The following is a 13,290-nucleotide window of genomic DNA, read 5'->3' as shown; positions in this document are numbered from 1 at the left end:
ATGGATTTCCTACCCCTGGCTGGAATGTTCTATGTGCACCAAGAGCGGTCTCTTTTTCTCCCTGGTCCCACAGCTGGGGCATTCTTTCCAGCCTCACCTAAAGTTAGGAGTGGCTGTAGAATGAACATATTGGAGTCCAGAATAAGTCACTCCAAGACATGCCCCTGTGGTATGCCCTTGAGCTAAGGGCAACTTTAGCCATAGGCTCAAGAGAAACTTCTGTGCCCCATCACCCTTAACTACCTAGAAGAATTTGAATTACAGGCCTTGCCCTTTAGACATTATCAGAGGTAACTTTTTTTGATTATCTGTAGAGCAGGGCAAACTTCTTTTTACTAAAGGTCTGCTCTTCTTGTCATCCTGCAATGATCTTTGAAGCCCCCAAGGGGCTTCATCATTACCTCATCTCTAGCTCAGGATGTCTTATATACCTCAATGCCCCTTTCTAGCTCTGAACTGCATGAGGTGTCTCTGACTCTCTAATATATGTAGGGTTCCCATAAACATATATGTATTAAATTTGGTTATTTTCTCTCACTAATCTGTCTCATGTCTATTTGACTATTAGATTGGCCAGGAGAACCTTGAGGAGAGAGAAAAGTTTATTCCTCCCCATCAAGGATAAGAAATAAGCACCACTTGTAGACTGGGCCCATTATAACCCCCTGTGCCATCCTCTACTGCTCTCCTCTCTTTCACTGGTGGCATGCAGAGCATCTAGCAGTGGATTCTGAGGCCCTAGGGAACAGTGGAGACATAATATGGAAAGAGCCTGGATTTCTGAATGATTCCAGGGAATAGAGTATCACCTACACTCCCACCACTGACCCCACTGCCCATTTACAAGAGCAAGAAATGAACATTTTGTGTCAAACCACTGAAATTTGTTGTGTTGTTGTAATAGTTAACCTACCAGATTAAAACATGACCCCTCTCCCATCCAAATTGCCTTTTATATTCCTAATACCAGCTCAATACACCTCTCCCAGGAAACTGGCTCTGACTGCTACAGTTCACTCTAGTCTACCCTCCTTTTAATTCCTATGGCATTTGTTACTAAATCACATAATTTACTTCTTAGCATGTATTTTTTTCAGAGTAGGACTTCTTGATAAATTGTCAGCTTCTCAAGGCAAGAATCATATGTTAGACTTTTTTGTATCTTCACAGTGCCTGATAAAAATAAGGATAATGATTATCGTATATATTGTCTCCCAGGAATCATTATTTATATATAAAACAACTCTATGAGATAAATACAACTATTATCCCCAATTTACAGATGAGGAAGTTGGAGCATGGAGAAGTTAAGTAACTTGGCCAAGGTCACACAGCTAGAAAGTGACAGAGCCAGGATCCAAACCAATAAATCTGAGTAACGAATGAGCTTCCAGTAATTATACCATCTTAACCATAATTGTTTCAGGAATAAGTGCTTGTGTGTCCAATGAAAATGTAGTTCCTTCTGGGCAAGAAGGAGCAATGCCCTTCCCATCTATTCTGGTATCTGAAGCTGGCCAGGTGCAGAGGAGCTATCACCCACACCTGCTGACTGAAGGAACTGCAGGCCAACTGTAAGCAAATTGTGCAAACAGGGCAGGGCAGGGCAGGGCAGGGCAGGATTTTTTTCTCAGTGCTGGTATGTATTTACTATCCAGAGCTCTGGAAAAAATGACAAACAGTCCATGAAAACTCACTGCTACTTTAAACTAGTTTTGAAATAAACTTATTTTTCCTAGCATAGTTCCTAAAACTAAAGATTACAACCCCTAGTCCTTTCTCTTAAATCTGCTTTGAATATAATCATATTTTCAGTTTTGCATCTCCTGTTAAACCTAGACCCAAGAATATAAACTCTCTTCAAATAGACTGTTGGGGCCAAAAGGAAGTCCAGGGTCTTGAGGTGGCCTGTGGTAGAACTCCATTGGCCCACTGGCCAGGCCACTAAGCCACTTGCTTGGCAGGTGTTTTCGAACCTCTGCTCTGTAGCAATTCATTCTGGGTTTCAGGGTGCAGGGAGAGTTCACACAGTCCCCATACCTCAGTGTGCGTGTGCACGCACACACATGACAAATGGAAAGAACATGCCAGGGAATCCTCTGCTTGCTTGTTTGATTGTTTTTAATCAAAGAATTTCACAATCTCCTCTTACGGGCTGGACTTAGTGACTTGCTTCCAAAGAATAAAGTCTAGAAAAAGAAAAACAGTAATTTTATATTAGAAAAAACTAAAACCTAGGCAACACTACTCTAACCAAGAATTACAGGCTGAATTGTGTCCCTCAAAATTTGTATGTTGAAGCCCTATTCCCCAGTACCTAAGAATGTACTATATTTGGAGTTAGGGCCGTTAAAAGGAAATTAAGACTTCATCCTAAATGAAGTCATTAGGATGGGCCCTAATCCAACCTGACTGGTGTCTTTATAAGGTTAAGACAGGTATGCACAGAGGAAGGACCATGTGAAGACAGAGAGAGAGGTGGCCATCTGCAAACCAGGAAGAAAATCCTCTGCAGAAACCAACCCTGCTGCTACATTGATCTTCGACTTCCAGCTTCCAGAACTGTGAAAAAATAAATCCCTGTCATTTAAGCTGCCCAGTCTGTGGTATTTGTTTATGGTAGCCCCAATAGACTAGCATATTAAGTGATCAAGTTAAATATCTCCTGTTATAGGTCATGTTCATTTGCTGTGTTGAGAAGGGTATTTCACCTCTGTTGTATTCTTCTCCCACACCCATAACTCTAGTCTAATCATGAGAAAAACATCAGGCAAACTGAAGAAAGGGACAAAGTATCTGACTAGGATGCCTCAACACTCTCAAGATCATGAAAACCAAGGAAAGTGTGAGAAACTGTCACAGGCCAGAGGAGAATACAGAGACATAATGAGTAAATGTAATGTAGTATCCTGGATGGGGTTCTGGGACAGAAAAAAAGACATTAGTAGAAAAACTGTTGAAATCCAAATAAAGTTTAGAGTTTTGTTAATAGTATGTTGGTTTCTTGGTTTTGACAAATGGTAATTCAAGACACTAATATTAGGGGAAACTGGATGAGAGATATATGGAAACTATACTGTTTTTCAACTTTTCTATAAATTTAAAATTATTCCAAAATTAAGTGTATTAAAAGATAAAGAATCCATTTGTGCCCTCATTTTCAATTATTTGGAATCTATACCAAGGAGTAGAACTGTTGGGTCTTATGATAATCCTATGTCTAACCTTTTGAGGAAGAGCCAAAACTTTTCACAGTGGCTGTACAATTTTACTTTCCCACCAGCAACTGTATGAAGATTTTAATTTCTCCATATCTTCATCAACATTCATTTGTTCCTACTATTTTTACTATGGTCATTCTAGTTGGTATGAAGTGATATCTCACTGTGGCTTTGATTTGCATTTTTCTTGTAAGATGATGCTGAGCATCTTTTCATGCACTATTGGCCACTTGTGTATCTTCTTTACATTAATGTCTATTCAAGTCCTTTACCCATTTTTGAATTGGGTTGTTTGCTCTATTGTTATTGTGTCATAGGAGTTCTTATATTCTAGATATTAAGTCCTTATCAGATATATGATTTGCAAAAATATTCTCATTCTGTGGGCTGTCTTTTCACTCTTTTGATAGTGATCCTTTTTTTTTTTTTAACAGTAAGGCATATATATATTTACACTGTGTGTTCAACTCCCGTAGTTAGATTTCTTTCTGTTACCACATATTTGATCCCCCTTACCCCGCTTACCTCCCTCTTCCCCACTCCTCCCTATCCTCTGGTAACCACTAGTCTATTGTCCATCTCCCTGAGTCTCTGTCTGTTTGTCCTGTACATTTGTGCTTTTAGGTTTATATCCCATATGTAAGTGATATCATGTGATTTTCAACTTTTTCTGTCTGGCTTATTTCGCTTAGCACGATTATTCAAGGTCCATCCATGTTGTTGCAAATGGCAGTATTTCATCTCTTCTTATGGCTGAGTAATAGTCCATTTTATATATGTACCACAACTTCTTTATCCAGTTATCTATTATAGGACACTTCGGTTGCTTCCATGTCCTGGCCACCGTGAATAATGCTGCTATGAACATCGGTGTGCAAATATCTTTTCAGATATGGGTTTTCAAGTCTTTGAGGTAAATACCCAGTAGAGGGATTCCTGGATCATATGGTAGATCAATTCTTAGCTTTTCGAGAAACCTCCATACTGTTTTCCATAGTGGCTATACCAATTTGCAGTCCCACAAGCAGCGTGTGAGGGTTCCTTTTTCTCTATATCCTCTCCAGCATTTGTTATTACTTGTCCTGTTGATTACAGCTATTCTAATAGGTGTGAGATGGTATCTCATTGTGGTTTTGATTTGCATTTCCCTTATAGCTAGCGATGTTGAGAATCTTTTCATATATTTGTTGGCCATTTGCATGTCCTCTAGGGAGAAGTGTCTTTTCAGGTCTTCTGTCCATTTTTTTATTGAATCGTTTGGTTTTTTGTTGTTGCTATTGAGTCATATGAGTTCTTTGTATATTTTGGATATTCAGCCCTTTTTGGAGGCGTTGCTTGCAAATATATTTTCCCATTCGGATGATTGTCCCTTTACCTTGTTGATGGTTTCTTTTGCTGAGCAGAAGCTTTTTAGTTTGATGTAGTCTCATTCATTTATTTTAGTTTTTACTTCCCTTGCCTTTGAGGTCAAATTCATAAAATCCTCTTTAAGTCCAAAGTCTTTGAGTTTTGTTCCTATGTTTTCTTCTATGCATTTTATTGTTTCGGGTCTTATATTCAGGTCCTGAATCCATTTTAAGTTAATTTTGGTGTGTGGTGATAGACAACAGTCTAGTTTCATTCCTTTGCAGGAGAAGTTTTTAGTTTTAATAAAGTCTACTTTATTTTTCTTTTGTTGCCTATGCTTTTGGTATTATATTTAAGAAACTGTCACTAAATGCAAGGTTATGTAGATTTGCTTCTATGTTCTCCTAAAGTTTTATAGTTTTAGCTCTTACATTTAGGTCATTGATCGATTTTGAGTTAATTTTTATAATATGGTGTAAGATAAAGGGTCCAGCTTTATTTTGTGTGTGTGGATATCCAGTCTTCTCGGCACCATTTGTTGAAAGAATTGTTCTTTACTCATTGAATGGTCTTGGTGCTTCTCTCAAAAATCAGTTGATCATAGATGTGAGGGTTTATTTTCTGGACTCTTGATCCTATTTGATTGGTCTATGTCTACCCTTACACCAATGCCATACTGTTTTGATTAATGTAGTTTTGCAGTAAAATTTGAAACCAGAGTGTGAGTCCTCCAACTTTGTTCTAATTCAACATTGTTTTGACTCTTTAAGAGTCCTTTGAAATTCTATATGAATTTCAAAATGGGTTTTTCTATTTCTGAAAATAGAAGTCATTGGAATTTTGATAGGGATTGCACTGAATCTATAGTTCATTTTGTGTAGAATTGTCATGTTAATAATATTAAGTGTTCCACTCCATAAACATGAGATATCTCTATATTTATTTATATCTGCTTTAATTGCTTTTAGCAATGTTTTGTAGTTTTCAGTGCACAAGTTTTACACTTTCTTGGTTAAACTTATTCCTAAGTATTTTATTCTTTTTTATGCTATTATAAGTGGAGTTGCTTTCTTAAGTTTCTTTTTAGATCATTCATTACTGGTATATAGAAATAAAACTAATTTTTGTGTTAATTTTGTATCTTGCAATTTTGCTATCATAACAGCATTATTCACAGTAGCCAAAAGGTGGAAACAATTGAAGCATCCATTACAGAAGAATAGATAAACAAATAGTGATATAACATACAATGAATTATTATTTATCCATAAAAAAAGAAAAAGGTATTGATGCATGGATGAACCTTGAAAAATATGCTGAGTGAAATAAACCAGTCACAAAAGGACAAATAGTTTATCATTCCACTTATATGGAATATCTAGATAGGTAAATTCATTGAGAAAGAAAGTAGATTATAAGTAACCAGGGGCTGTGGGGAAGGAAAAATGGGTAGTTATTGTTTAATGGGTACAGAGTTTCTGTGTGGGGTGATCAAAAATTTCGGAAATAAATAGTGGTAATAGTTGCATAACATTGAGAATGTAATGTCATTGAATTGTACACTTAAAAATTGCTAAAGTGGCAAGTTTTATGTTAGATATACTTTACCACAATAAAAAATAGTTTAAAAAATAAGGACTGTGAAGGTAACTTGGTCAAACTATGGTCCCAAAGCTGAATCCTTTATGACACACTAGCATTCTCTGCTTGCACACTTCCAGTGATGTGGAGCTCACCAAGTCAAACCAAAACAAAAGCAAACTAAAACAAAAATGCAGAACTCTTTTTTAAACAGTAATTATTCAGACACACACACGAAGTTATGCATTGAAGTAGGGCTTTGCTCAAGGCAGCACACACATCTATGGTTTTTAAACAAGACAAGATTGAAGTCCAAAAACATCTCTTCCCGATCGTCAGGTCTGGAGATTGGTCTCGATCATGGCAAATTGGCCCAGGTAGCTTTCACACCATTGGTAATCAAAGACTGGCACTTTCAGTTTTCAAATTATAGGCTGTAACCTATTAATGGGCTGTGAATTTTATTTGATATGCCATGATAAAATTAAATAGAATCAAATAGAAGTTATCGTGTGGAGCAAGAGAATTATGTGTTACAAAAAGAGGTAAAGGCTTACTTTCACCCTCTTCCCCATCCTCCCTTTTCCCCAACAACCAACATTTTCTTTCTTATACAATTTTCAAATTTTTAAAATATATAATAAAATAAAAATATAAGCAACAAGAAATATTTTATTCTCTCCTTTTCACAAAAGATGGCATACTCTAACACTGTTCCGCATTTTTCATTTTTCACTGAATCTAGCTTAGAAATCTTTTTATATCAATACATAAGGAAGTTTCCTCATTTTTTTTATGGCTATATAACAGATGTATCATAATTTTGCGATAATTCCTGTTTGGACATTTAGGTTATTTCCACAATTTTGGACATAGTGATGCGATGAATAATTTTATAGATACATCATCTGTACATGGTGAAGTATATTTGCAGAATACATTTTCTGACATGAAATTACTGGGCCAAAGGGCATATACATTTGTAATTTTTATAAATATTTCCAAACTGCTTTCTGTAGAGGGCTGTACCAATATACTCCCACCATCATCTTATGAGAGGGTCTCTTTCCTTGACCTTACCAATGTGATGTTACCAGATTTTTGCAATCTGAGAAGTGAAAAATAGTATTTCAATATGATTTAATTTGTTTTCATCTTATTTTAGGTTGAATATCATTTCATGTATCTTAGAACCATTAACAGTTTCTCTTCTGTAAATTGTCATATCTTTTGCCCACTTTTCTATTGAGTTATTAGTCTTATTGGCTTCTAAGTTCTCTATGTTCATTAGAGAGATAAGCCTTTGGTCTATGATAGGAGTCGAAAAAATTTTTAAATTTCTAATTCATTTATGTTTTGATTTTGCTAATAGTGTATTGTTTTTGCCATGCACACTTTTGAAAGTTTTTATTTTTATGTAGTCAAATTTGTCAATTTTCTGTGGCTTTTCAAAAGTCCTTTTCTCTTCACACTTACTAAGGAATCCTTAGATTGGGTTTCTGTTCACTGTTTAGGGTGTTCACACAAATAAAGTTATACCATTTATAGTATTCTATGACTTTTTTCATTTAATATATTCTGGACATCCTTCCATTTGAGAGATAAATATCCACTTCAGTTGTTTTAGTGGCTGTGTGCTGTGCCATGGTACTGATGCTTAGTGATTCATCATACACTATTAATGGGCAAGTGAGTCCCAGTTTTCAGTATTACAAACAAATTTTGCAGGAGTCCTAGTGAGTTGTCAGGCTAGGGTATGTGAGAATGTGCACAGCCAGGAGAGCAGGCTTAAAACGTACTTGTTTAAACGGAAAAAAAAGTGGCGTAGATGATAGAGCCTCTATTCATCCCTCAGGTGACCAAAGCAAAGTTGTGATAGAAACAAGGAGCAAACAGCAAGGAAAAATAGCCTTGGATCTAGATGAACAAGCCATACAACTATAGAAAAATCTAAGAAATCACCCTGCAACTGTAGCAGCCTGACTCTGCCTGACCATGTCCTGCTCAAACGAGTTAGTTCCTGACTGCACCCCCGCTTCCCAGGACTCTCTGACATGGCAGTCCAAAAATCCGCTTAACCTATTAAGCTGGTTTCCTTATAGTTTGGCAGCCAATCAACGTTTTCCTTATGTTCTCTTTCCTATATTAATATCTATAGTATATCTTGTACTGTCTATAGTAAAGATTGTATAAAACTGACCATTATGTTATGGTTGGGGCTCAACCTTTGGATAAGAAACCGCTGAGCTGGTGCCAACATCAATAAACGCTGCTTCCTGCTTATAGCCTTGGTGCCTCGTCCCTCTGTTCGAGAATCCTGCAACACAATGGAAGAAGGTAGGACGGGGCGAGGACGTGAGGCTGCCTGATCCTGAGCAGCTGAGTGGGACAGAGGCTGCAGACACCTCTTAAAGGGGCTGCGTCTGTGAGTGGACTTTTGCAGTGATGTACCTGCTTGCTCTGAGCGACAGTGCTGGTTTGGCTGTGCAGGGACTTAAGAGAGGACACTGAGTTGACCCAGTGAGGGCTGAGGCGAGACTCACTCTGTACAGAAGTGCCAGTGGTATCCCTTGTTCCTCTGTTGAGCCCTCCCCTATCCTAGTGCTCAGACGCAGCACCGCCATAGCTGAGACATCATCAAACTGGATAACAGAAGTCGCTCTGCCCAGAGGAGTCCCTGAAACTCCACCACCCGCCACTCACAGCCCCACCCAAGCCACACCCAGGTGTATCCTGGAGATTGGTCTCGGGAGTCAAATGCCCCTTGCTGAGCAGTACCTAGTCTTACACTGGTGGCCGCTGATTGCAGTTTCTGGTGAGGCCTCTTGAGGCAACTATAAACAGAGTATGTGTGGATTGCTTGCTGAATCTTAATAGCTGGTCTCAGAGGGGCAGAGGCTTGGGCTAAATTTGGCCTGCAGCTGAACCCCTCTCAGGACTGTGCCACTGGACACCTACTACGCAAAGCCATGCTAATAAGACCAGGAGACTTAGAAGCATTGCTTAGTACATAGAAACAGACACAGAAAGGCAGCCAAAATGGGAAGACAAAGAAGCAGAAACCATATAAGAGAACAGAACAGAGATCAAGAAATAATGGAGTCAAGCAATCTAACAGATGCAGAGTTCAAAACACTGGTTATAAAGATGCTCAATGAACTTATGGGAAGTGTAGCTGAATTCAATGAGAACTTCAACAAAGAGTTAAAAAATATAGAAACGAAATGGAAATTATAAAAGGGAACCAGTCAGAAACGAAGAACACATTATATGAGATGAGAAGTATATTATATGGAATAAACAAAGTGAATAAAGAAGAGGATCAAACCACAGATATAGAGAATGGGAAAGCCAAGGACACTCAATCAGAATGTCAAGAAAAAAGAAGCCAAGACTATATTAATAATTTAAGAAGCCTACGGGACTCTATTAAAGGTAAAAATATCCATGTCATAGGGATACCTGAAGAGGGAGAACAAGAAGTTGAATATATATTTGAAGAAATAATGATGGAAAACTTCCCTAACCTGGTGAAGGAAATAGATGTAAAACCCCAGGAAGCTTAGAGAATCTCAAAAACCAGGAACCCAAAGAGGCCCACACCAAGACACATCATAATTAAAATGCCAAAGTTTATATACAAAGAGAGAATATTAAAAGCAGCAAAAGAAAAGCAGTTACCTACAAGGGAGTGCCCATAAGACTGGCAGCTGATTTCTTAAAAGAAACTATGCAGAACAGAAGGGCTTGGCACAAAATATTCGACGTGATGAAAACCTAGGATCTACAACCAAGAATACTTTATCCAGCAAAGCTATCACTTAGAGTCGAAGGACAGATAAAGAGCTTCCCAGACAAAAATAAGCAAAAGGAATTTATCATCACCAAGCCAGTATTACAGGAAATGTTGGAGGGACTTCTTTAAGAAAAAACATATACCAAAAACAAGAATAACAACTACATTCCTATCAACAAGTACCTCAAATGGAAAAGAGTTAAGGTTATTGCACTAAATGAAATGGGTCGGGTAGAGAAAGACAAATATCACATGATTTCATGTACATGTGGAATCTAAAGAGCAAAATAAACAACAACAAAAGTGAAAATAAATTCATAGATATAAAGAATATTTTGAGGGCTATTAGATGGGAGGGGCAAAAACAGACATGGAGATGCAGAGTGTAGCATGGGGAAGATGGTAAATAATGTAATAAATATGTAAGGAAAAGAGGGGTACTAGATTTAGTGGGGTGATCACTTTGCGAGTTATGTGGATCTCAGATCACTATTCTATACAACTGATACTGGTATATTATTGGATGCCAACTATAAGTGAAAAAAACATTGAATTGTACAATGTAAATACAAGCAACTAATTGTCTATTATATTTCAATAAAGACAAAAAAAATTTCAATGTAAAAAAAAAAAAGCAAAAAAAAAAAAGTACTTGTTTCATTTATTTCTTCACTGGCAGAGCCCCCTAGTGGCTCAAGCACAAGAAGGACAGTCAGACTTAGAGACCTGGCTTTTCTTGCATAGAATGAAACTGAAGGGGCTTTGAAATCTAATTCAACTTCCTCATTTGACACATGGTGAAAATGAAACCTTAGAAGGCTGGTAGCTTGTTCTAGCTCACCAAGCACAATAAGCCTAGAGTTTGGCTCAGAACCCAGGGCTCTCAACCCCTGGTCTGCAGCTCTGCCAGTGCCAGGCTGTTTCTTTTATTGTGTAACCTCAAATTCTCCAACATGTTCAGCAAGTTACAGTGTCTCAAAAGAGTGGCCAAATAAATCTTGCTTTCACTTAAGAAAAATCAATGTCTCTGTGTTATCAGTGAAAGGAAAGAGAGTACTAGACTGCTGCAAGCTCACCTCTCCTTTCCCTCTTCTCTGGCTTCGGCATCCTTGTTGGGAAAAGCAGCCTTGTTTCTGTGTGCCTATCACCACCACCACCAGCACAGAAGAACTGCGATGGGACCGAAGAGAGCCATGGGGACTGGCGAGATGGCAGTCCTCAAAGTGCAAGGCAGCCAATACTCAGAAAGGCACATCTGTGCTGCTCCAGCATTTCTCTATTAGGGCCCTGAGGAACAGCCAACTGGTGAAAAAGGGACTCTGGGGAAAAGCTCTGGAGCTGTGTTTGCATTGACAAGCACATTGCTTTAACTAAATCTCCATGTTTATATCAAAAAGTGCGTCCTGTCTCACTAAATCGTTGGCTTCCTTTGTACAAAAACTTCTTTGCAGCCTTCTGGGGCTCAGCACATGGCTGTGTGTTGTTTTCTTTCTCTCCATTCTCTAAACGACCAGGACAGTTCGAATCTTTATGTTAAAATTCACTAATTATCCTCTTGTAATTGCAGCATGTATCCCAATCACTTGCATGGCCGTTGGTCTTGTATCTCTGGTGAGATTCCAAGATCTTTATTGGCAGGATTTGCCCTGGGTTCCCTTTCACTTAACCTCTTCCTGGACTTTTGCCCTACTCGCCTTGCCATATTTACACAGCACAATCTCACCCACTCTCTAAAGAAGAGAGCTTAGATCCTAGGGTCTCTTGTATCAAATGGAGGGAAGTAAATATTTAAATTTTGTACCTTTGGTTCCAGGTCCTGTTAATTCATTGCTCTTCTGATTCTCACAACAGCCTGAGAAGATGTCATTCCCACAGATGAAGGGGCAGACTTGGACTTCAAAGCAGTTTCCACTATAAGGAATGCCCATGAACTCTCTTACAAGAAAATGAGTATTCCCAGAAAAAAAAACACCCCCCCCTCTCTTCTTTCTCTTCCCATGGCTTTTTCTGGAATCTAGAACTGTATTCTAACAGCATATTCTGACTGGCTAACAAGCAGTTCAAGGATTATCAAAGATGGGATGTGTCTTGACTAAGGGCACTCACAATTTACAACATAGCTGGCATCGAAGAATCCACATCTCTTCTCAACTCCGAGGTGGGGCACCAAATGAGGCGTTACAGTAGGCTAGGCATGCCTGGAAATCCAGTTCAAGATGTATCCCTTGCCAACTAACAAAAGGCCCCATTTCGGCAAATCTGCGCCTCCTGGAGAATCTTTACTTATACCTCCGCAAACCCTCCTCCAATCAAAAGGCAAAAACATTCTTCTCTTTGCTTGAGACAAAAATGAACAAGTAAGGAAATGGATTTTATTCAGGGTATTGCAATAGAGAGAGCACCCTAAATATGAAGATCAGAGTGTCTAGGCAGGGTGGTTTTGCCTTAGACTTTCATAGGGAGGAAGATGGGGTGTTTTATAGTTGGGACTAATTTGTAATCAGAAGTTTCAGTCAGGTGAACTGGAATATTTATCTCCATATCTAGCTAGTTTCAGGGGAACAGAGCTCTAATCTCAGCTAATAATTCACGATACAAAGAATAGGAAGTTGGGGGGAGTCTCAGTCTGCCCTTAGGAAAAAGGGAGCGGAGTCTTTGTCTGACCTTGCCGCGGGTAAACAAAGGGGTCATCTGCAGTCTTATGTGAGCCGTGAAAAATTGTGGAGAGTTTTATCTAAGTCATCGGGAGAAGGGGTGTTCTTCAGTGGGCATTCCCCAGAACACTGAGGTTTCTTAACCATTCCCCTTTCTCGGGAGCATAGGGCTCAAGTAATGTTCAACAATGTCACTCTTCTTTACCAGGGAAACTTTCTGGAAGCAAAAACCTGTACTTCCTATTATTGATCAAAGGGCTGCTTAAGATGTAAATTAAGTTGTTTAAAACAAGATAGAAAGACAAATGCCTTAAAAGGAGGCCTTTTTGGTCACGTCGGTAAAGCATCGTATAGCTTCCTAGACTTCCAACTGCAAGTACCGGAGAGCAACGCGCCACTTCCTCCCGCACGAAGGGCGGGAATCTAGAGCCTCGCTACTCTAGGGAACTATCGTTAATTGGCGGAATGATGGAAAGTGTAATTTTAGCGGGTCTTCATTTTTAGGAAAGTAATTTAGAAGTTCTTCAAACAAGGCACGGACACAGAAGCAATAAAGTAACATCATCACCACGGGGGAAAGAACACCTTACTCCAAGGAACGTACTGAACTGAGGTCAGAACTCCGGCTGCTTTCCCAGGGGTCTCCTTTCCGGCCAGGTCGTGCTTTCTTACTGATGCGTCTTCTCATTGG

At 38.8% G+C, this 13,290-nt stretch overlaps 1 long non-coding RNA gene across 1 annotated transcript; it reads right to left on the bottom strand.

Moving 5' to 3' along the window:
* Window positions 1–2,103: 2,103 nt before the first annotated feature.
* LOC120593433 (uncharacterized) lies at window positions 2,104–13,233 on the bottom strand. Its single transcript, XR_005650365.1, has 2 exons — window positions 11,747–13,233; window positions 2,104–2,189 (listed from the first exon to the last, which is right to left on the bottom strand). It is a non-coding gene; the product is annotated as an uncharacterized LOC120593433 (long non-coding RNA).
* Window positions 13,234–13,290: the final 57 nt, after the last annotated feature.

This window comes from Pteropus medius, unplaced genomic scaffold (assembly GCF_902729225.1).
Source record: "Pteropus medius unplaced genomic scaffold, Ma_sr-lr_union100, whole genome shotgun sequence".
Lineage (NCBI taxonomy): Eukaryota > Metazoa > Chordata > Mammalia > Chiroptera > Pteropodidae > Pteropus > Pteropus medius.
Note: the sequence above shows the minus strand (reverse complement) of the source record. Positions and strands in the feature narration are given on the sequence as shown.